Source organism: Neopsephotus bourkii, unplaced genomic scaffold (genome assembly GCF_033783945.1).
Source record: "Neopsephotus bourkii isolate Nb327-2 ecotype Australia unplaced genomic scaffold, CSIRO-AGI_Nbou_v1 NB_1505, whole genome shotgun sequence".
NCBI classification, from domain to species: domain Eukaryota; kingdom Metazoa; phylum Chordata; class Aves; order Psittaciformes; family Psittacidae; genus Neopsephotus; species Neopsephotus bourkii.
In genome coordinates this window covers 705,865-728,411 of record NW_026901981.1, presented here as the reverse complement: position 1 = coordinate 728,411, position 22,547 = coordinate 705,865, and the positions used below count along the sequence as shown (strand labels likewise).

The 22,547-nt window shown below is 50.2% G+C and overlaps 1 long non-coding RNA gene across 1 annotated transcript; it reads right to left on the bottom strand.

Annotated features, from left to right (window-relative positions):
• Positions 1 to 2,215: 2,215 nt before the first annotated feature.
• On the bottom strand, positions 2,216 to 3,283 carry LOC133221001 (uncharacterized). Its single transcript, XR_009727846.1, has 3 exons — positions 3,180 to 3,283; positions 2,867 to 3,029; positions 2,216 to 2,427 (listed from the first exon to the last, which is right to left on the bottom strand). It is a non-coding gene; the product is annotated as an uncharacterized LOC133221001 (long non-coding RNA).
• Between the last annotated feature and the right edge of the window lie 19,264 nt (positions 3,284 to 22,547).

The following is a 22,547-nucleotide window of genomic DNA, read 5'->3' as shown; positions in this document are numbered from 1 at the left end:
ACGTGCCTTATAGGTTCGCCTGTATGGAAACCCTCAGAGTTTAAAGGGTTTGTCGCTCAGGAAGAAAAATTCTTCAATTATTCGCTCCTTAACAACACCTTTTATGGGAACCTTACTGGTGCAAACCTAGGGCCTTTTAAGGGGGATGGAGGTACTCAATGTATCGTAATATCACTTTTAAATACCACGTTGACCTCCCCACCAGAGGAATTGGATTTATTTGGTAGTGTAAATGCTACCAACACTAACTCTGGATGGCTTTCCTTTCTGCCTATCAATGAACAACATCTTAATCAACACCGACGCCATTGGGCGTCTCTTGATTCTGCATTGGATCCAAGCTCTATATACAATTTTCTCTACTCCAGCTGCAATGGCACTAATATTATAAAACAGGCATATTTTTGATATGTGGTGATAGAGCTTGGAATGGCGTACCGGCATTTCTTCAAGGGGGCCCATGCTATCTCGGCAAACTATCACTATTTCACCCCAACATATCGCTGTTAATGCGATGGGCTAATAACAGAAATCAAAGGACCAGACGTAGTGTACATGAGTTGAAGTGTACTGAAGTGGGTACTCCAACCTTTTGGAGTGATTTTGCACGAGTGGCTTCTGCTACACTTTTTCCTGGCTTAGCCGCCGCTAAAGCAATGAAACTAGCAGAGCAACTCGGATGTTGGACGAGAAATGAGCTTAATTTAGTATCTCAATTAATAGATATGTTATCACAAGATGTTCAAAGTGTTAATCACGCAGCTTTACAAAATAGGGCAGCCATCGACTTCTTACTCTTGGCACAAGGACATGGGTGTGAGGAATTTGAAGGAATGTGTTGTTTGAATCTGTCTGATCATTCCGGGTCCATCCATACTAAACTAAAACAGCTGCAAGATGGACTACATGTGTTAAAGAAACAGAACGGCCCTGGCCTGGACGAATGGCTGAAAAGCCTAGGTTTAGGACCCTGGTTTCGGAGCATATTAATGACACTAGCCATGCCTGTACTGATAATATTAATAATATGTCTTTTTGGACCATGCCTGTTAAGGTGTTTAACATCTCGTATGGAAGCTTTGGCACATGCCGTATTTGACAAGAGAATTGTTCAAAAAGAAAACGGGGGAAATGTGGAGAGTTTTATTGAGACATGGCTTGGAGAGCGGGGACATGAAGAGCACGTACGGCTTGTGGGCCAGTAACAAAAGCAAGGTATACGCAACAGCCTGGCAACCAATCATAGGCAAGGTCGTTGTGCCCTTGTGCTAGCGGGAAAGTCCCTTTTTGCAATAACAGGGTGCAAAAAGAGGCTCTAATTTGCTGAAGTTAACCACAAGAGGGGCGGCGTTTACATTTAGCAATTAACCAATAATGAGCTCAGGTTTTGCACTATGAATGAGCTCATTATAGATGCTATATAACCTGTTACCGAGCGTTCAATAAACGAGACCAGTTGCATTATAGGATGGACTTGTCTCCCGTCGTTTTTCCACAACAGTGGTCATCTGCATTTCTGTTTCCACTGCATCTGTTTTTCGTTTCCTTTGCCTTGCCATCCTTGCCTGCTACTTTTTCCTGGTATCTCAGCTCCCCCCACACCATGTGTGTACTTGGTAACTGGTTCCTGCTGCCACCATGCAGAGCAAATCACCAACCAGCTGACACCTTGCACAGCCGTCATCCAACATGACCAAGAGGCTCTGGCTGCTCCACCAACACAGCCAAGACCTGAGATCCTGCTTTTCCTCACCTTCAACTTGCAGACGGAAGCAAGTTACTCCCCCCAGGGAGCCAGGAGGATCCACACTGCCTCCCCCTCTTAGGAGCAATACTGCCCCTGGCAGCAGATCCAGGAGGGCACGAGCAAGCCCTTAGAGGACCCACTGGCTGCAGAGAAGTTTTCTCAGGTCACACTTTAAAGGTCTCCAATAAGAATTCAATTCAACAACCCAGTTACTGCATAGTGAATCCCCCGAGTACTAGATACATGTCTTGATTGCTGCTAACCCTCAGTAAACGAGTCTTTAATCATCCATTGGCAATTAATTATCAAGCAAGAACTAATTGCAACAGATAGGTAGCCGCTTAGATCGAAGTCAGTTGTTTTACGCTAATTAAATATAGAGGCCCATGAATGACACAAACATATTCTACCCAATGTACAGGCAGAGACGAGCACTGGTGGGAGGGGGGGGAAAGAATTATTTTTATTGGCCCAAGAAAGCAGCCACAACAAGTGCAGGCTGCAGCACGACATCCTCGGCACAGCTCCCTTGGGCCTGGTGCTGTCAGCAGGGCGCTACTCCTGCACACGTGGGGTGAAGCAGGAGAAACGGAAAGACTTGCGCAGAGCCCTCAGCACTCTCCTGAAGCGATGGAGTCGTCGCCGTGGGGCTGCTCCTGGGTCTGGAAGAGTGGCAATGCCTGTGGGGGTGAAGAAGAGCTGCAGGCGAGGGACTACCTCTGGCAACCCATTCCAACGCCTCACCACCCTTACAGTAAACAACTTCCTCCTTAAATCCAGTCTAAACTTCCCCTGTTTAGGTTCGAAGCCGTTACCCCTTGTCCTATCACTACAGATCCTAATGAAGAGTCTCTCCTCAGCATCCCTATAGGCCCCCTTCAGATACTGGAAGGTCTGCTAGGAGGTCTCCATGCAGCCTTCTCTTCTCCAGGCTGAACAGCCCCAACCTTCTCAGCCTGCCTTCGTACGGGAGGTGTCCCAACCCCCTGATCATCCTCGTGGCCCTTTTAACCGCAGGCTTGCAGCCCGCAGCCCGTGCAGGGGAGGCTGGGACACAGCCGAACGCATGCACGCACTGCTGCCGGCCTGGCCTGGGTGCCACCCAACTCGGGGAAGTACCTGGCTGGTTCTCGCTGTCCTGAACTACAGCAGGCGACAGTGACGGTGACTCCACATCCAACCTTAGTGCCACGTCTGGCTCTTCCACCTGCTGTTGCCTTGTTCCCTGGATGACAGTCACAGCCTTGCCCAGGTGTTTCCTCACAAAGCGTCTGACCCTACCCTGCAGGGTAGCAAGAGCACAGGCAGGGGATGGGGGCAATGTCAGTTGGGTGACACAGGGAGCACCAGAAATAGCCCTGTCACAAGCCCCCTGGGAGCTGCCATCCAAGGCCTTGGGATCCCGGGTGCCAGCCGCATGCGCCTCACTCACCTGGCGCCGAGAGTCCCGACACAAGGGAGAAGCTGCTGCATCTCCGCTGTCACCTGCTCCTGGAGGAACATGGGATGTTCCAGCCTCTGCTGCAGGGATCTGAGTGAGAGGTGCGCAGAGCTCCTGTTCCTCTGCAGCTCCAGCTAACGGAGAAGCTGCTGACTCGGTGCCTGTGGGTCCGGCTGGGATAGGAGACGTGTTCTGCAGGTCTGCAGTAGCCTCTTCTGTCGCATCCATTCCCCTGCTGCTGGGGCAGCCAGACCCCACCTGGATATCGGCCTGGGCGTCCTGGAAGAGCTCTGGGCCCAAGGGGTTGATCCAGATGTTGCGGATGGTGATCTCTTCCCCTTGGAACAGCACTTTATCAACGCCCTCTTCCCACTCTTTCTCCTCTTTGGGCACTGCTGCATCCAGGATTTGGGTCACGTCCTGAGGTTCTGCCAGCTGCTGGCTGGCTCCCTGGACCACAGCCGGATTCATGATCAGGACCTGTTCAGTGATGTTCCCTGCTGTTTCTTCTGCAACCATCTCACAGGCATCAGGGCTGAGCAGGGCAGGTACCTGCCTCTGTGCCTGTGGTGCTTCCTCCTGCTCGCCACAGGCAGGGGAAACCGGTGCCGGTGCCACCTCCTCGTGTGCCACTGGAGTGAGAGGTGCGCAGAGCTCCTGTTCCTCTGCAGCTCCAGCTAACGGAGAAGCTGCTGACTCGGTGCCTGTGGGTCCAGCTGGGATAGGAGACGTGTTCTGCAGGTCTGCAGTAGCCTCTTCTGTCCCATCCATGCCCCTGCTGCTGGGGCAGCCAGACCCCTCCTGGATATCGGCCTGGGCGTCCTGGAAGAGCTCTGGGACCAAGGGGTTGATCCAGATGTTGCGGATGGTGATCTCTTCCTGTTGGAACAGCACTTTATCAACGCCCTCTTCCCACTCTTTCTCCTCTTTGTCCAGTGCCGCACCCAGGGTTTGGGTCACGTCCTGAGGTTCTGCCAGCTGCTGGCTGGTTTCCTCCTCCACAGCCACAGCCTGGACCAGACGCTCCCTTGTGATGAGCAGGGCTGCTCCCTGTGGAACCATCTCATGCGCATCAGGGCTGATCAGGGCAGGTGCCTGACTCTCTGCCTGTGGTGCTTCCTCCTGCTCGCCACAGGCAGGGGAAACTGGTGCCGGTGCCACCTCCTCGTGTACCGCTGGAGTGAGAGGTGCGCAGAGCTCCTGTTCCTCTGCAGCTCCAGCTAACGGAGAAGCTGCTGACTCGGTGCCTGTGGGTCCGGCTGGGATAGGAGACGTGTTCTGCAGGTCTGCAGTAGCCTCTTCTGTCGCATCCATTCCCCTGCTGCTGGGGCAGCCAGACCCCTCCTGGATATCGGCCTGGGCGTCCTGGAAGAGCTCTGGGACCAAGGGGTTGATCCAGATGTTGCAGATGCTGATCTCTTCCTCTTGGAACAGCACTTTATCAATCCCCTCTTCCCACTCTTTCTCCTCTTTGGCCACTGCTGCATCCAGGGTTTGGGTCATGTCCTGAGGTTCTGCCAGCTGCTGGCTGGCTCCCTGGACCACAGCCGGATTCATGATCAGGACCTGTTCGGTGATGTTCCCTGCTGTTTCTTCTGCAACCATCTCACAGGCATCAGGGCTGAGCAGGGCAAGTACCTGCCTCTGTGCCTGTGGTGCTTCCTCCTGCTCGCCACAGGCAGGGGAAACTGGTGCCGGTGCCACCTCCTCGTGTACCGCTGGAGTGAGAGGTGCGCAGAGCTCCTGTTCCTCTGCAGCTCCAGCTAACGGAGAAGCTGCTGACTCGGTGCCTGTGGGTCCGGCTGGGATAGGAGACGTGTTCTGCAGGTCTGCAGTAGCCTCTTCTGTCGCATCCATTCCCCTGCTGCTGGGGCAGCCAGACCCCTCCTGGATATTGGCCTGGGCGTTCTGGAAGAGCTCTGGGACCACGGGGTTGATCCAGATGTTGCGGATGGTGATCTCTTCCTCTTGGAACAGCACTTTATCAATCCCCTCTTCCCACTCTTTCTCCTCTTTGGCCACTGCTGCATCCAGGGTTTGGGTCATGTCCTGAGGTTCTGCCAGCTGCTGGCTGGCTCCCTGGACCACAGCCGGATTCATGATCAGGACCTGTTCGGTGATGTTCCCTGCTGTTTCTTCTGCAACCATCTCACAGGCATCAGGGCTGAGCAGGGCAAGTACCTGCCTCTGTGCCTGTGGTGCTTCCTCCTGCTCGCCACAGGCAGGGGAAACCGGTGCCGGTGCCACCTCCTCGTGTGCCGCTGGAGTGAGAGGTGCGCAGAGCTCCTGTTCCTCTGCAGCTCCAGCTAACGGAGAAGCTGCTGACTCGGTGCCTGTGGGTCCGGCTGGGATAGGAGACGTGTTCTGCAGGTCTGCAGTAGCCTCTTCTGTCGCATCCATTCCCCTGCTGCTGGGGCAGCCAGACCCCTCCTGGATATTGGCCTGGGCGTCCTGGAAGAGCTCTGGGACCACGGGGTTGATCCAGATGTTGCAGATGCTGATCTCTTCCTCTTGGAACAGCACTTTATCAATCCCCTCTTCCCACTCTTTCTCCTCTTTGGCCACTGCTGCATCCAGGGTTTGGGTCATGTCCTGAGGTTCTGCCAGCTGCTGGCTGGCTCCCTGGACCACAGCCGGATTCATGATCAGGACCTGTTCGGTGATGTTCCCTGCTGTTTCTTCTGCAACCATCTCACAGGCATCAGGGCTGAGCAGGGCAAGTACCTGCCTCTGTGCCTGTGGTGCTTCCTCCTGCTCGCCACAGGCAGGGGAAACCGGTGCCGGTGCCACCTCCTCGTGTGCCGCTGGAGTGAGAGGTGCGCAGAGCTCCTCTTCCTCTGCAGCTCCAGCTAACGGAGAAGCTGCTGACTCGGTGCCTGTGGGTCCGGCTGGGATAGGAGACGTGTTCTGCAGGTCTGCAGTAGCCTCTTCTGTCGCATCCATGCCCCTGCTGCTGGGGCAGCCAGACCCCTCCTGGATATTGGCCTGGGCGTCCTGGAAGAGCTCTGGGACCACGGTGTTGATCCAGATGTTGCAGATGCTGATCTCTTCCTCTTGGAACAGCACTTTATCAATGCCCTCTTCCCACTCTTTCTCCTCTTTGTCCAGTGCCTCCTTCTCCATCACATCCCGGAACCGGTAGCTTGCACTGACACTGGATGTGTCCTGCACTTTTGCATCTGTTACTCTCATGTTGTCGGAGGCAGGTGCATTGTGCTGTGCTTTTGCTGCTGGAGCTTGGCTGTCAAAGCCACAAGAGTCTAGGGTGTCTGCCTTCTCCTTAACAGCATGTCTGAAATGGACCTTCTTCTGGATGCTCTTGGGTTTGAAGTCCAGATGCATTTTGTTTCCTTTGTGTCTGCTTGGCGCAGGTGCCCGGCCCTGTGCTCGGCCTGCTGCAGCCTGCCTGCCGATGCTGGGAGATGCGGGTGCCCCCATCACCCCGACAGCAGCTCTGAGGCGGTCCTTCTTGATGCACCCGGATGGGACATTCAGACGTGTGTCCTTTTGTGCTGAGCTCCTCAGGGCAGGTGCCTGGCGCTGTGTCTGTCGTGGTGCAGCCCGCTTGCCACGCTCAGCAAAGAATGGTACTTTTGCCTCCTCTTTGGCCACATCTCTGAACTTACACTTGAAGGCGGTGCTGCGTGACACTTGTGCACCTGCAGCATGCACTGGGACGCGGTGCAGGGCAGGTGACTGGTGCTGGGCTTGTGCTGCAGCAGCCTGCCTTCTAAAGCCACGAGATGCTGGTGCTGGTGGCCTGGGAACGACAGGTTCTTCAGTGTCTCTGAAGCTGGTTTTAGGGGCAGAGGGTGCCGGTGTCATGGGAGGCAGCCTGCGGCCTCTGCTGGCTGCTGTCCCTGGCTGAGGTGGCGGCTGAGGTGGCAGCCGAGGTGCCCTTTCCACCAGCAGTGGCGCACCAAGTGTGTGCTCCTGTGTCCTCATGCTGCGGGGCAGCACCGCTCTGTGCCTCGGGCTGCCCACCTGCAAGAGAAGCCGAGGAGAGGGGCTCTGTGATAGTGTCTCTTGTGCCTATGTCCCAGCTGGCTGAGCTCGTGCAGTTGGGCTCCCCTGCCAGCCCCATGGCAAGGCTCAGCTCCACAGGTGGGTGCTGCCTGCTCCCAGAGCTGGCTGGGGAGAGGGTTGGCCACCCGCAGCCCATGGCCACTGTCCACAGCACCCCAGCATGCCTGGGCAGCCTGCGGGGCACAGCATGGGAGGCTCAGCTTCCTCCCTCCTGCTTGCCCGTCAGCAGTTCCCGTGGTTGGGAACGCGTTTGGCCCTGTCTCCCTCGGGGTCCCTACCTGTGCCTGCTGGGTCACGTTGGGCTGACACCTTCCTTGGGAGCGCACTTGTGGCTGCGGGATCCCATGAGGCGCTTCCTCAGACGGCCTGTGGCCCACCTGCGGGCAGGAGGAGGAGGAAGAGGTGTGTGATGGAGGCGGCTGCCTTGGCACAGCAGCCCTCGCAGTGCCGGCAAGCCCGGCCCCACCACCAAGGCAGCTCCATGTGGCCCCGTCCCACCACCGACCTCCCACTCCTGCCCCAGCCCTCACCTGGCGCCGCCTTTGCACTCCTGGCCTGCCCTTGGCGGGCTGGGAGCGGGCGTTTGATCCGCTGGCATCGTCTGTGTCCATGGATGCAGACTTGCCGTGGATTCACAGGGCAACTGCCACCTCTAGGGTGCTCCAGGGCCTTAAATACCCCACATGAAAGATGTAACAATGCCCCCGTGGTTTCCATGGAGATGCCATGCCCTCACCAGTTCCAAACACTCCCAGCTGGTCACAGGCAACTCCACAGCAACCACTGATGCTTTGTGATGGCGGCAGCGTTGTGCCCATGGCCACTGGGCACCCAGGGATGCACTTGCTTGCTGCACGCTCTTCTCACTGTCCTGAGCATCTCAAACTCGACCATCTCATGATCGCTGCATTCAAGGCTGCCCTGGAGCATCACATTTCCAACCAGCCCTTCCCTGTTGGTGAGCACGAGGGCAAGCATGACACCTCTCCTTGTTGGCTCCTCTCTATTACTTGCAGAAGGAAGTTGTCTTCCACATAATCGAGGAACCTCCTGGCTTGCTTGTGCCGGGCCGCACCATCGTTCCAACAGATGTCAGGGTGGTTCAAGTCCCCCATGAGGACAAGGGCCTGCGAGCGTGAGGCTGTTCCTATCTGTCTATAGAGCGCTTCGTCCACAGAGTGTCCCTGATCAGGCGGTGTGTTACAGATCCCCACAGTCATGTCTCCCATTGCTGTTCTCCCTTTAGCCCTGACCCACAAACTCTCTGTTAACTGCTCACCTGTCCCCAGACAGAGTTCCATACTCTTCAGCCTATCGCTAACATAAACAGCAACTCCCTCTCCCCGCCTGCCGGGCCTGCCTTTTCTGAAGAGCCTCTAACCTTCCATTCCAACACTCCAGTTATAGGAGCCATCTCACCACGTTTCTGTGATGCCTATTCCATCATACCCCTGCAGACGTGCACACATCTCTCACTCCTCCTTTGTTCCCCATACTACAGGCCCTTTTGTGTAGAGGTATCTGAGCTGAGCTTCCAGTGAAGCCGGCTCATTGGCTGGAGCGGCTGGAATCTCTCTGCCTTGCTCCCAGCATTTATTATAGGTGCTGGCAATTGACTGGAAGTGCTGGGATGGAATGATGCCCCCTCCCGCAACACATGGACTTTAAAGCTTTCTTGAGCAGCCGGGCAATACTACCAAAACCTCTCTCTTGCATCAGCTCCACCAGCCTCCACTAGACCTTGCCTCCCAGATTGAGTCCCATGTTCTAGATACCCAAACCTTTTACTATGGCACCACTCTTCTAACCATTTATTAACCTGGCAAATCAGGCCTAGCCTTTTGTAAGGTGCTCCCCTTTATCCTGGAGCATTGATGAAAAGACTATCTGAGCTCCAAAGCCCCTGACCACCTCTCCAGGGCTCCGTAGTTCTTCTTAATGCTCTCTGGGTACTGCTGTCTATATCACTAGCAGCCACATGGATCATGAGAAGTTGGTAATAGTCAGTGGGACTTACTAGAGCAGGCAGCCTCTCTGCAACATCCCTGATCCGTGCCCCAGGTAGGCAACACACCTGCCTTGAGACCGGGTCAGGATAGCAGACGAGTGCTTCTGTGCCTTTCAAAGTACAGTCCCCTACTACTACGACCCGCCGCTTCTTCCTGGCAGCACCAGCAGAGATCTTCCTTCGCAGTGCACCAGTCGGTTGTTCGTGCTGCGAGTGTGTGTCCTCGTTAGCCCCTGCATAACTGGAAAGCGGTTCTGGGTGGGGACAACAGATTCAGGAGGAAGCCCCTTGCTTTTGATTGTCCCCTTCCTCCTTTTTTTGTTGTTTTTTTTTTTTGTTACTAATTCCCACCTTTCTGGGTTAACGGCCTTCTTCTTTCCTCCATGAGCTACAGGGGACGCTTGAGGCCTGTCGTGGTTTAACCCACAGCCAGACAGCTTGTTACCCACTCCCCCCCTTCTTGCCCTCCCCCTACTCCTGGAGGAACGGAGAGGAGAATCAAAAAGAAATGCAACTCCCACGGGTTGAGATAAGAACAGTTTAGTAACTAAGGTATAGCACAAATCACTGCTGCTACCACCAATAATAGTAATGATAAAGGAAATAACAAGGGAAGAGAATACAACACCCCATCACCAGGTGACCGATAACTTGCCCCCTCCAGCCCGATCAAGCACCAACCCATACCTTCTCCAACCCTGCAGTCCACCCAGTCCTTCCGGCTCCCTTCCGGCTCACTCCCAGTTACATGCAGGGCATGACATGCTGTGGTATGGAATACCTCTTTGGTCAGTTTGGGTCAGGTGTCCTGTCTCTGCTTCCTCCCGGCTCCCCTCCTCCCTGGTAGAGCATGAGGCCCACTAAGTCCTTGGCCAAACCAAAACATCATTGTTATCAGCTCTGTTCCCAGCTGAAAGTCAAAACACAGCACTGCACCAGCTACCAAGAAAGAGAAAAATGACTGCTACTGCTGAACCCAGGACAAGGCCCCTGCACAGTTTGGGCCTGGAGCAAGCAGTGCTGCTTCCTCTCAGCTTCCCTGCCATCTTGCAGCCTATTGACAGCGTCCCGCAGCTCAGCCCCTGCTGCAGGAGGACCTGCACCAGGGAGCACCGAGTGCAGCCCTGCCCATTGCGCACCCTCCCCTCACAAGTCCAATCCAGGCACTCTCTATACTGCAGCCTCCCCTCCCATCGGCTCTCTCTGGGTGCCTACGCTGCCACGGCTGGGGCAGGGGGAGCAGAGCTCCCAGAGCGGGCCCTGGCCATAAGGCGAGTGCTCACCATCCCGCTCGCTTGCCCGCTTTGTTGCCTCCCCACGCTCCCTGGGGCAGGTTTTTACCCCCTCAGGGCTGGTACCGCTCCCCCTGGCTCTGCCCCCTGTGAGTCCCTGCTCACCTCAGCGGAGCTGCCGGCTCCTGGGCAGGGCCTGGCGAGGACTCGAGGCTCCCTCGGTGGCTCTCGTCCCTCTGAGCCGAGGCCCTGGATGCTGAGCTTCGCCCCCGCTCAGGTGTTGAAAGCGTCCTCTCTCGAGCTGCTCACCTCAGCATTTGCTGCACATAATGTGCCTAGTCACAGAATTCAAGCCAGCAGCAGTTCTTGAAGGATGAACTCTTTCCTGAGACTTTTCTCAGGGCTGGACTCTGGATTCTTCAAGAACAGCAGTTATTTCCTGGTGATGCGGTGGGAATCCCTCTACGTCTTCATCTCAGAAGAGTGAGAACCAAATGTAACTAAAAATACCAGCATCAAAGGAAAGGAAACCACAGTCTTCTACCACAGAGAGAGAATGTGCTAATCGGGAGAGATGCTGTCAGTAGGGGAAGATTAAGACAATGGATTTTGGAGCTACCCATATCCCTGCTGAGCAAGTTATTGGGATCTATGGATTGGTTTAAGTCCAGTGTTAACCCTTCACATGCTGCAAAGAGACATCAGCTCAACCATCGTTTCCTACTCTGGGAACTGGATGATTGGAATTTCCTCTTGCTGAAAAAATGGTCCCATTCTTCCCCTTGTGAGTGACATGAAGTGTGCAAAATCCTAAATCTCTTGCTAAAGCTTGGAAGTCAGAAAGTATTAGTGGAGCAATATTCCCTTTTCCAGTTGCAGCATGATCCCAGGAACGGATTACTCTTGTTTGCTTTTATCCATTTATACTAATGCCTCCTGGAGATCGTTCCAGAAATGTCTTATAAAAGTTGCTCCGGGTCATCTGCAGTATGAGCCTTGCAGAACTGAAATACCTCAGCTTGGCTCCTTTCCTTGCTGCCGTCAGCTCAGCAATGCATGGAAGCACCTTTCAAGCTCAATTCATTTCAAGCTTCACAGCTCCCATGACGAGATCATGCATGGCTTTCACTAGCTTGGGTGATACAGACTGGGTCTTTTGGATATCAGGATCAAACTCACTGGAAGGCACTTTATGTTCAATGTACTTCTAGCAGCAGATCTGGAGTGGTTTCCTTCTGCTGGGCACTGGGGAGCATCTTTCACACAGCTTCATTAGGATTCTTAGTCATCTCTCAGTAGGGAAGCTGCGAAGGGCTTCACTGAGTATATGGCCATTAACTTGTTCGTTGTATACAGCAAGTATGCTGTGGAGCTCATTCCCTGCAACATCTGATGCTTGGAGATGCTGACTTATGCAGAATTTTCAGTAGCCAAAAAGACACTGACCACCAAATTGTGTGTGAGGCACTGGAATGGGTTGCCCAGTGAGGCTGTGAATGCTCCATCCCTGGCAGTGTTCAAGACCAGGTTGGAGGAAGCCTTGGGTGACATGGTTTAGTGTGAGGTGTCCCTGCCCATGGCAGGGGGGCTGGAACTTGATGATCTTAAGGTCCTTTCCAACCCTAAATATTCTATGATTCTAAATTTCACAATTTGATAAACTCACATAGCCCCTGATAATTTTGCAAAGCATCTTCTTTTCCTCTGAAAGATGTCTCCCCATATATATGCAGAATTATAATGGGTATGTGATTTCTCCATCTGCAGCTCTCTTCACTGGCTGCATTTTGCACAGCTTTCGTGAGTTTCCACTGAGCAAGCTGTTTTGACCTTTTATCATGCTCTTAATTCGGGCACAAATGTTTCACGTGCTTTCAGATTTACAGTACATTACAGGCAGTGGCTTTATAACTCAGAGGGCTTACACTAGAATAGCTTTGATTGAATTACAGATCAAATGGGTGCTGATATAGTAGGCAGTCATTTATAAAAGTTGACAAAAACACAACATTTCTGGTGTCACAGTGGCGTTAGTAGTATTTCATGGGAGTAACAGCTTTTGGGGCTCTAGGGAAGTGCATGGAACACAGAAAATTAAGGACAAATCTCATATATTATTTGGAAAGAAAAAGAATGGGAAAAATAACAAGAAGCAGCATTCTTGCTGATGTCAGATTAATTACACCTTCCTGGTTTACACAAAAGAACAGGGAAGTATAAGAGGTGTATGTACTGCTTGTATGGGGTTTCAGTCAGTAATCATCCTGTGTAAAGCATCTACATAGGGCTGGTTTTGATTAGGACCTGTAAATGCTGTTATTATCATTAATAACAATCAGGAGCACTGAATGGAGGTATGACAAGACTGCTGTTGCACTGCACTTAAATAGTGGGTGCTTCATAAGAAAGAGAAGGAAAAATGATTCACACACCACCTCACCACAAGGACTTTGTCATTCTCTACTTAATAAGCAATTGAAGAAGCACAGGATTTTCCTGGGCAGTGTTAAGCAAGTTAGCTTGGCATTGGGGAATGTCAGACTTGTGTGTTTCTGTGTGTCCTGGGTTCAGCAGTAGCAGTCATTTTTCTCTTTCTTGGTAGCTGGTGCAGTGCTGGGTTTTGACTTTCGGGCTGGGAACAGAGCTGATAAAAATGATGTTTTGGTTTGGCCAAGGACTTTGTGAGCCTCATGCTCTGCCAGGGAGGAGGGAAGCCGGGAGGAAGCAGAGACAGGACACCTGACCCAAACTGACCAAAGAGGTATTCCATACCACAGCACGTTATGCCCAGGATGTAACTGGGAGTGACCTGGAAGGGCAGAGTGGACTGCAGGGTTGGAGGAGGTATTGGTCGGTGCTTGGTCGGGCTGGGGGGGAGAGTTATCGGTCACCTGGTGATGAGGTGTTGTATTCTCTTCCCTTGTTATTTCCTTTATCATTGCTATTATTGGTGGTAGCAGCAGTGATTTGTGTTATACCTTAGTTACTAAACTGATCTTATCTCAACCCAGGGGAGTTGCATTCTTTTTGATTCTCCTCTCCGTCCCTCCGAGAGTAGGGGGAGGGCAAGAAGTGGGGGGGGGGGGAGTGGGTAACAAGGTGTCTGGGTTGGGTTAAACCATGACACCCTGACACCCACCTGGCTGCAGCACTTCATCCTAACACCTCCAGCTGCTTTTCACCATGTGGCCTGCACCTCCTGTATCCCTTAGCATCCAGCAAATGGTCCTACTCATGACTCCTATGTCTTATTATTGATCTCCCAGTTCCATGTATGCCATGGGTGGTCAGGTTGTGACACATCTGTGCAGTAGTGATTCCCTCCTGCAGTTCTCTCCTTCCTTTCCCTATGGATGCTTCATGCCCTATTTATTCCTCCTCTTCTCTCAACCCCCAGAGGAAGTTACCGTTAATCACAAACTGAGCTCAGAATCCTGCTACCATCCATCAAGATGGCAGACATGCTGTGGAAGGGCTTGGTGGCACAGAGCCAGGGCTAATGGCCTGAGACGCTGCTTGCCTGTGCTCTGAGCTGAATTAGGGAGCGGGCAGAGATGCTAATTGAAGTTAGCTGTGCTGCAGTGAGGGAAGGAGGGAGGTCGTGCAAGGGAGATTTTGAATGGGGGAGCTTGGTTGCTGCTAACAGGTCTTCAGCTACTTTCTAATCAAGATTCAATGACTTTGAAATCCTTCCTGTGTGCCCTATGAGAACTGTGGTTTGTGGTCACTCTCCTATCCAGAGCCCAGGTTTTTCCACTGGATGGCCACATCCCTTCCAGTGGTGGGATGGCCAAGAAGCTGGATATGTTCTTTGCTCTAATCATAGAATCATAGAATCATGGAATCATAGAATCACAGAATCATAGAATGGTTTGGCTTGGAAAGGACCTCAAGATCATCCAGTTCCAATCCCCTGTCGTGAACACCTCACACTAGACCATGTCACACAGGACTCTGTCCAACCTGGCCAACACTGACAGGGATGGAGCATTCATTTTCTGGGGGCACCCTGTGCAGTGCCTCACCACCCTCACAGTAAAGAACTTCTTCCTTATCTCCAACCTGAACTTCCCCTGTTTCAGTTTGAACCCATCACCCCTTGTCCTATCACTCCAGTCCCTCATGAAGAGTCCCTCTCCAGCATCCCTGTAGCCCCCTTCAGACACTGGAAGCTGCTCCGAGGTCACCCTGCAGCTTCACTTCTCCAGGCTGAACAGCCCCAACTTTCTCATCATCAAAGGACATGGAGAAAATGTGGCATATAGTTCTGGAATAAAACCATCTACATCTTACCTTAGATCTAGAAATACCTCTTCTCCCTGAGGTCAGACTTCACTCGTATAGTTCAAGATGTCCCTGCCCATGGCAGGGGGATTGGAACTAGAGGATCTTAAGGTCCTTTCTAACCCAAACCATTCTGTGATTCTATGATTCTATGGTCTAACTTCCACTGAACACCCTGTGATACTTCTCACTGATTCTGTATGCCTATCCACCTCTGAAAGCCCCTGAAAGCAGTAGAAAACACCAACAGGGCTAAGCAGAGTGTGTCTGGCTGAATCTGGTCTTTGCTGTCTGTGGCTTTGCCTTTGAAGAGCCAGAGTTTCTTTTCTTCCCTATTTTATTTCCTTCTTCCACAGCTTTCAGATAAACACTGATATACAGCATTTATTTCTTAAATCACCTGTCTTGCAGAGGGAGAAATGATCTTGACAAAACTGAATCAAAACCCATTTTCACTATGAATCTGTTTGGCAACAAAAAACATGATGGGAACTGTGAGGAGCCGCGGTACCAAAATGTACTACCTTCACACTGCACTACCTGCACTCCGCTCAACAGCTCTGCCCTCCATCATCACAGCACTTAGAAGTTTATCTAATCATCATTCCCAGCACTTAGGATGAGGTGTTCACAGATGTATTTGCGGTTCCTCACTTGCACAGACAGGTTGTTTATTCCTAACCTGGGGTCAGGATTGATCCCTTGCAATTGCATCCTCTTCAGAGAGCTCAGAAAAGAGAAGTCTTTAAGGGATGCCAGCAATGGAGTGCATCTTACGTGTGTAAGGTGGAACCATGGGGATTTCCTTGGCCTTCCAGGCAGCAGTTACCTACTGAAAATCAATTGCTCTGATCCAGTATAAAATTTATCTCAATGGGACTGGGTCTGTAAGAGGTCTTCTGCATCATGGAAGCATCACTGACAGTGTCTGGCAGCCATTCAGTAAAAGGGTCTACAAAACAACCACACATTTAATAGAATCATAGACTCATAGAATATTTAGAATTGGAAAAGATGTTAAGACCATTCAGTTCCACCCCCCTGCCATGGGCAGGGACCCCTTCCACTAGAGCAGCTTGCTCCAAGCCCCTGTGTCCAACCTGGCCTTGAGCACTGCCAGGGATGGGGCAGCCACAGCTCCTCTGGGCACCCTGTGCCAGCGCCTCAGCACCCTCACAGGGAAGAGCTTCTGCCTAAGAGCTCAGCTCAGTCTCCCCTCGGGCAGGTTCAAGCCATTCCCCTTGGCCTGTCCCTACAGGCCCTTGTCCCAAGCCCCTCTCCAGCTTTCCTGCAGCCCCTTTAGGCACTGGAGCTGCTCTAAGGTCTCCCCTTCAGGAGCCTTCTCTTCTCCAGGCTGCCCCAGCCCAGCTCTCTCAGCCTGGCTCCAGAGCAGAGCTGCTCCAGCCCTCGCAGCATCTCCATGGCCTCCTCTGGCCCCCCTGTAGCAGCTCTACAATCCCTCTTGTGCTATTGCCTCAGGGATGGATCAGGACTGCAGGGGGATCTTACTCCATTTTCCACAAGCCATGGAAGATTCCCTAGTACCTTCAGGTGCCATTAAAAGCCTGTAATGCACCATCCTAAAAAAAAAAAAAAGGGGGAATCAAGAGAGACCTTTGAACTATAAAGGAAATTAAGCCATAGGCAGTAAATCCTTCTATAAAGACAGCTCAACGCACTCTCAACCATAGAGCAAAGTGTTGGTGTTTACCTAAGTGTACCCTGCCAGCTGGACCTAGTTCATTCCCCTCTATTTTCCTTTACTGACATTGGAACAGCAGCTGTGACCCATGGCAAAGCAGACACATTGTTTTCTGTGAGCATAAGCCCTTTGCATCACTAAACCCCAAGACAGCCTCTCACCATCACATGATAGCTCCTGAAGACATGGTGAAAGCACATTAGGAATGTTTCCCCTTGAACAAACACTTGTTGGCTGATCCAGCCATGGGAGAATTTGTAGTTGCTGTAACTGCTTTCTGTTTTCACCTTTTTACAAACAGGGCTTTTGTATGTGTCAGATCCACACCTGCATCCCTCTTTTCTGCCCCCAAAAGTCACAGGAACCCTAAAGGCTGTGATGATTGCTTTGCTCAGATGAAACCAGCCTTCATCAGCTCCTAATTCTGTTTGTGTCCACTTCCAGGCTTAATCCTCCCTCTTGAAGTTAGGATTGAGGTGAAAGAAATAAGCAAAGGAGAAAGTTAACAACATTTAAAAGCAATCTAACCAGAGAGCAACTTTTAAATGAAGCCATTTAAGGCCAGAGCCTCCCAGATGTCTGGTTGTCCCTGCTGAGCCCACTGCAAAACATAGTTCAGGACACCCCTGTCAGAGACTGCAGGCTAGCAGGGAGGATGCATTAGCCAGGAATGTCCAGAGCATGATTAATCTTTTCCTCCTCATTCTGATGCTGCTGCAGTTGCAACAGATGTTCAAGGACCTTCCGGCAGTGACAGATCCCTGCATGGTCCTGACTCCTTACCAGGCAAGTAATGATAACAGCCACAGCTTCCCAGGGCTGTGTCAGCTGGATTTTATTCCCATCCCCTTCTGGAAAGTTCTGTATATTTGCTGGAAAGCTTCTTGATGAGATATGATGCATTTAAATCACACAAATCACACATCGACTCTGTCCCAGAGTTCACATGGGTGGATCAGTGAGAAAAACATCTTTCCGAGCATCCCAGCCTGTAGCTTCCCAGTGGAAGTGCAGGATGAAGGTTGTTATCAGACCAACAGGACCTGTGGCTGGTCCATAAGATGGGCCAGTGAAGCACGCTTCACACAATGTGACAGATAAAACTGGGGCTGTTCAACTTGGAGAAAAGAAGCTGTGTGGAGACCTCAAAGCAGCTTCTAGTATCTGAAGGGGGCTACAAGGATGCTGGGGAGGGATTCTTCACTAAGGACTGTAGCAATAGGACAAGGGGTGATGGGTTCAAACTGAAACAGGGGAAGTTCAGGTTAGAAGCTCCTTCCCCCAAGATGATTAATTTTGCTGTTGCTCCATCCTACTCAAAAAAGCATTACAAGTTTGCTTCTTATTTTCATTTTAAATCCTTCCACCTTCTTTTTCCTTCCATTGGATCTCACTTTGCCTTTGTTCGCCAGCTACACTCATTCATAGCTGTCAAGAGCCTTCAATGGAAAACCCTACAGCTCCTCCTCCTTCAATGCACCCTGTTTACAAATCAGTGATGAACTTACTTATTGTATTACATTACAGAGATGAAAACCCTGCTCAGCAGACAAAAAGTCACTCAAAATTCTTCCTACTCCTCATATTATATCCAGCAAGGTGTATCCCACTGTCAAAGCTGATATCGAAGCAGCAACGATGAGAAAAATTACTCCCCACGCTGTACTGGGCATGCAAGCCAGAGAGATGTGAAAAATATGCATATAAAGTATTCCTGGGAACTATGGATAGAACAGAGATATGGAGAAAGGCAGCTGTGAAGCAGAAGGGCTCCAGCAGGTCCTGTTTGCTGACTCTGGAAGACAGTAATTTTCTGTGGATGTTGGTACCTTTCATTTCACTTTAAGCTCTCATTCAATGAGGAAAATAACAGGGCTCATCCAGCCTGTCTTTAGCAAGATCCAGGGCACAAGGCTGCATTTCATCCTTGGCACACTTTGTAGTCAACAGCAAGAACTTCTAGGTCATAAATCAAGAAGTCTCATTCACTCCAGCACCTAAGGGGGACTGGCACAAAGAGATTTGTCCATCCTATAGATGCCCACATCCAGCCAGAGAAAACTGAGGCAGGTACTGGGGTTACAGAGAAACCCTGCAGTTGTGAAGCAGATGAAAAGAGAGACAGCAGCATCTGCAGAGGGCATGAGTACACATCCCTAGGCACAGCTGCCTTCTCTCATCTCAAGGGGTTGTTAACTCTAAGCTGTGTTACATGTCATGATTGCCACTTGCTTCAGTGCTGATTAAAAAATGCATAAAAGAAACTTCTGTGAGCTAAAGTGGTGCTAGCTAGCAGTGCTTCATTATGGCATGAGAAGTGATGGATCCTGTCTTATGCATGATCTTGGGAATAATATCCAACCTCTTCCATCTGTCTTCCACTCCCATATACACCCTGATAACTGCCTTTTCCTCTATAACTGATGTGAAATTGAGTTTCTTTGCAGGTCAGCACAATCTTGTTTCGTGTTGGTAGGGAGGCAAATGCAATGTGCAATTTGGGACATCCACGTTCTATAAATTAACTTATCCTGGAACAAGTACAGCGAAGGGCTGATCAGATGATTGAGGAGCAGCAAAGCCTATTTTAGGAGAGGAGACTTGCCACATTTTATTTCCTGAAGCAAATTATCACTCAGGAAAAAAAAAAAAAGAAAAGCATTGGACTGCATAGGAACTAGAGAAGGTGGCAAAGCCTCTTCAATTTGCTGATAGAAAAGGGTAGGACTGCAGAGACCATGAGCAAATAATGAGAGAGAATCAGAGAACTCATGAATACATTTAAACTGAAAATTTAGAAGAGTCAGATGGTCAGAACAAGCAGGTTTAGAGTGTGCTATCAAAGGAGATAGGACAAGAAACCAAACTACTTAGATTGAGCTCAAATGCTTCATCCCTGGCAGTGTTGAAGGCCAGGTTGAACAGAGCTTTGGGTGATATGGTCTAGTGCGAGGTGACGCTGCCCATGGCAGGGGGGCTGGAACTGGATGATCTTGAGCTCCTTTCCAACCCAAACCACTCTATGATTCTATGATAATGTCTTTGTTTAAGACATTATATAGCATAGCTCTGATAATAGCAGTGGACCAAGGCATCTCACCTTGTCTTGTGTTCTTAAAACCAAATGTCTTCACTCCATCTTCTGTTTCCATGTATTAATAAGGGAAGCAGAAAATCTGCAGCAGGAAAACACAGCCCGGGTAAAGTCAGCCCAATGCAGAGGTAAGATTTAGTACTGAGGCTTGGGAGGAAGAAGCAGGTAGAAGTGTCTCACATCCCAGGCAATTACCTGATTAATGCTTAGAGCCAGAGGGAGTCAAAGGGAGGACTTCCTAATTCTTCAGCCACTAATCTCACCATCATTTAATGTCTATGAGAGAAAGAATCCTCCTTTTTCCACGAGGGGTTCTGGCTGAAAAATGTGACAAACCAACCAGCTATCAATTAACTTTATGAGTCAGCTTCTTTCTTGCTGCGCTGTTGAATTCATCGTTCAGTCCAGCCCACAGCACCATTTCTACTGCCCCTTTTCTGTTTCAAGATTAAATGTGCTTTCATACCTCCCTATCAAGCCTTTCCTCAGTACTCTACCATTTTAGGCATGCTCTTGTCTACCTTGCAACACGACAGAGAGCTTTTCTGCTTATTGCTGGTTATTAGAAGACATTTCTCCTTCTTCCGACCTCTGCAGTAGCAGCTCATTCATGCAGAGAAAGTGGATGCATATCCTATTATCCCTTGAAGTATTTTATAGCCTGTGTTAAGGCTTTGGGCTCTTCATAGCTTGTACCCAATTTTAGGATCACAATACCTCTAAGGAGAAAGTGCTGGGATGTTATCTTAAAATTACCTTAACCTCCTGCAGAAGATAAGTAAAAATATTCATTTATGAAGTCTAAAGTAGGCGATACAGCCAGCAAAAATGAACAGGGAAAAAAACCCAAGCCAACAAACAAACCATGAATTTACTTAGAATTTAAATGACGTGACAAGTCTTCTTTTTCTGTGAACATCTCAAATAGCAAGAGAATAGACTCTTCCCTGGCTTTCCACAAAATCCTTGAAGGTGCCTTGACTGAAGACGATCTGGCACTGGAGCCCATATCCATCTTTGGGGATATTAAAATTCAAACTTGCTTACAAAATAACACCTTCTTTATCCATCCAATAAAGCAGTGAATGTACTCACCCTTGTTTCACTTTGGGGATATTGATGTCCTCAGCTCAAATCCTTAGATACTGCAAACTTGAATCCAAATATCTTGGATGGGTTTATGGAAACACGTTGCTTGTACTAATATGAGCTTCATCTTTGTGAGATCTGCAAATATAATCCATATGAAGGATGGAGCAATTGATTCCTCAGCCATGCAAGAAGTGTCAGCACCTATTTAATACCAAAGAATTCACCCTTAATGGAGGTGGATGGAGCCAATTCTGATTAAGTGTTCTAGTAGGTGACTAAGGATCATCTCATACTGCAGCTTTGACAGATTTCTGTTGCAAAATAAACCACGATGAAACACATATCCATAGGTGATCTGCTTTGATCGATTATGACATTGAAAAAGAATTGCAATGGGAAATACAAAGGACTAAAACTTTCCTGGGTTCCCAACTGGTGCTGAGTTCACATCCTAGCAGGGATCATTTCAGCATCTTGTGGCTGTTCTTTCCTGTGCCCATCATTCACTGCAGAAGATTAATTCCAATAGTTTTTTGCTACTCATGTGCTGCAGTCTGGATTTGTAATCCATTTGTTTAACCCACTAGGCTAGAGAAGTTTATTTCCCTGCCAGGTAGGTCTTCACCATAGATTAGATTTGGGTCTCCCCTGCAAGGGTTTGTTACTTTTGCTTTAGGCTAAGGAAATGTTCTGCATTGACACAGCTGCTGAGGAGGACAAATAACTCTGCTCCAGTGATAGTGAAATAAAAGCAAGTTGTCCATCCTCCTGGCATTGCCAGAAAGCACTAACCTTGGCCAAGCTTGTCCTTTCAGCTTTCATACCCATTGTTAGGCTGAGGGGCTCCATCTCCTCCTCTGCCCCTAAGAAGAAATCTACAGAAGAGCCCCACAGTTTGGCACTGTTGGCACTGGGGTGCTGGAAGGCTGCTTTATGTTAAGCTAACATTTAGCATATTTAGTTAATTAAAATCAGCATCAGTCCTTAGCCAGCCATGCACTGGAAGACTGACTGTTGGTCACCATTCAGCTTAGTTCCCATAGGATGATGTGGGTTTCACACACAAAATACACTGAAACCACAGTAGAGGAGAAATGCAGGCTGGAAGATGAATGTGTAGACCGCATTTCACCCATGAACTTGTCCAGACACATTCTAAATCTATGCTTATATAAAAAAGACAACGAAATACAAATTCCTGCCTGCCAACATATGGCAACAACTGGTTTGGATCACATTGCTTAGAGCTAACTGGCTGTAGTGCAGAGACGGCACATCTTGGGAAAAGCAGGACAGATGGATCCAGAAAAAAGTCAAGCAGTGCTACACTCAAAATCTTGTTATGGGAAAAAAGAGACACACTGTAAATCTGAACTTACAGTTAGCCTAACTACAGGTTATATGTGTACACTATAGTATATAGTTGTACACTCTGTTCAGCTATTATTAACCCAGTTACAATGACACTAAAACAGTCCAAGGTAGTACAGAAAAGTCTCAAAAATACCCTTGAAACTATCATACTGGAAAATGCCCTAGCATCTCCTCTTTCCTCTGTTGTGGTGTTGACTTTGCCACCGCACTCAAGGTGCTGGAGAGATGGTGTGGTTCTGCTAGAGGTGACCTCTAGTTGTTACCACCCTGAGCTCATCCCTGGGATGAGTTTGATGCTCACTGTGGGTTTCTTTCCTCTCACTCTTGGGTCCCCCCAGGGGTATCTCCATCCCCCTCTCCCCACTGCCTTTCCCTTCTCCCTGGTCCCCAGCACCAGTGGCAACGATGCCCAGGGCTCAGCCCGGGCACACAAAGGGTTGGTGTTTGCTGGGCAGAGCCTGCCCGGGGCGGCAGCCCTTGGCCATGCTGAGTATCCCCAGCCCTAAGCACAGGCAGCCCTTGGCCACGGGACACTTGTAATCACAGG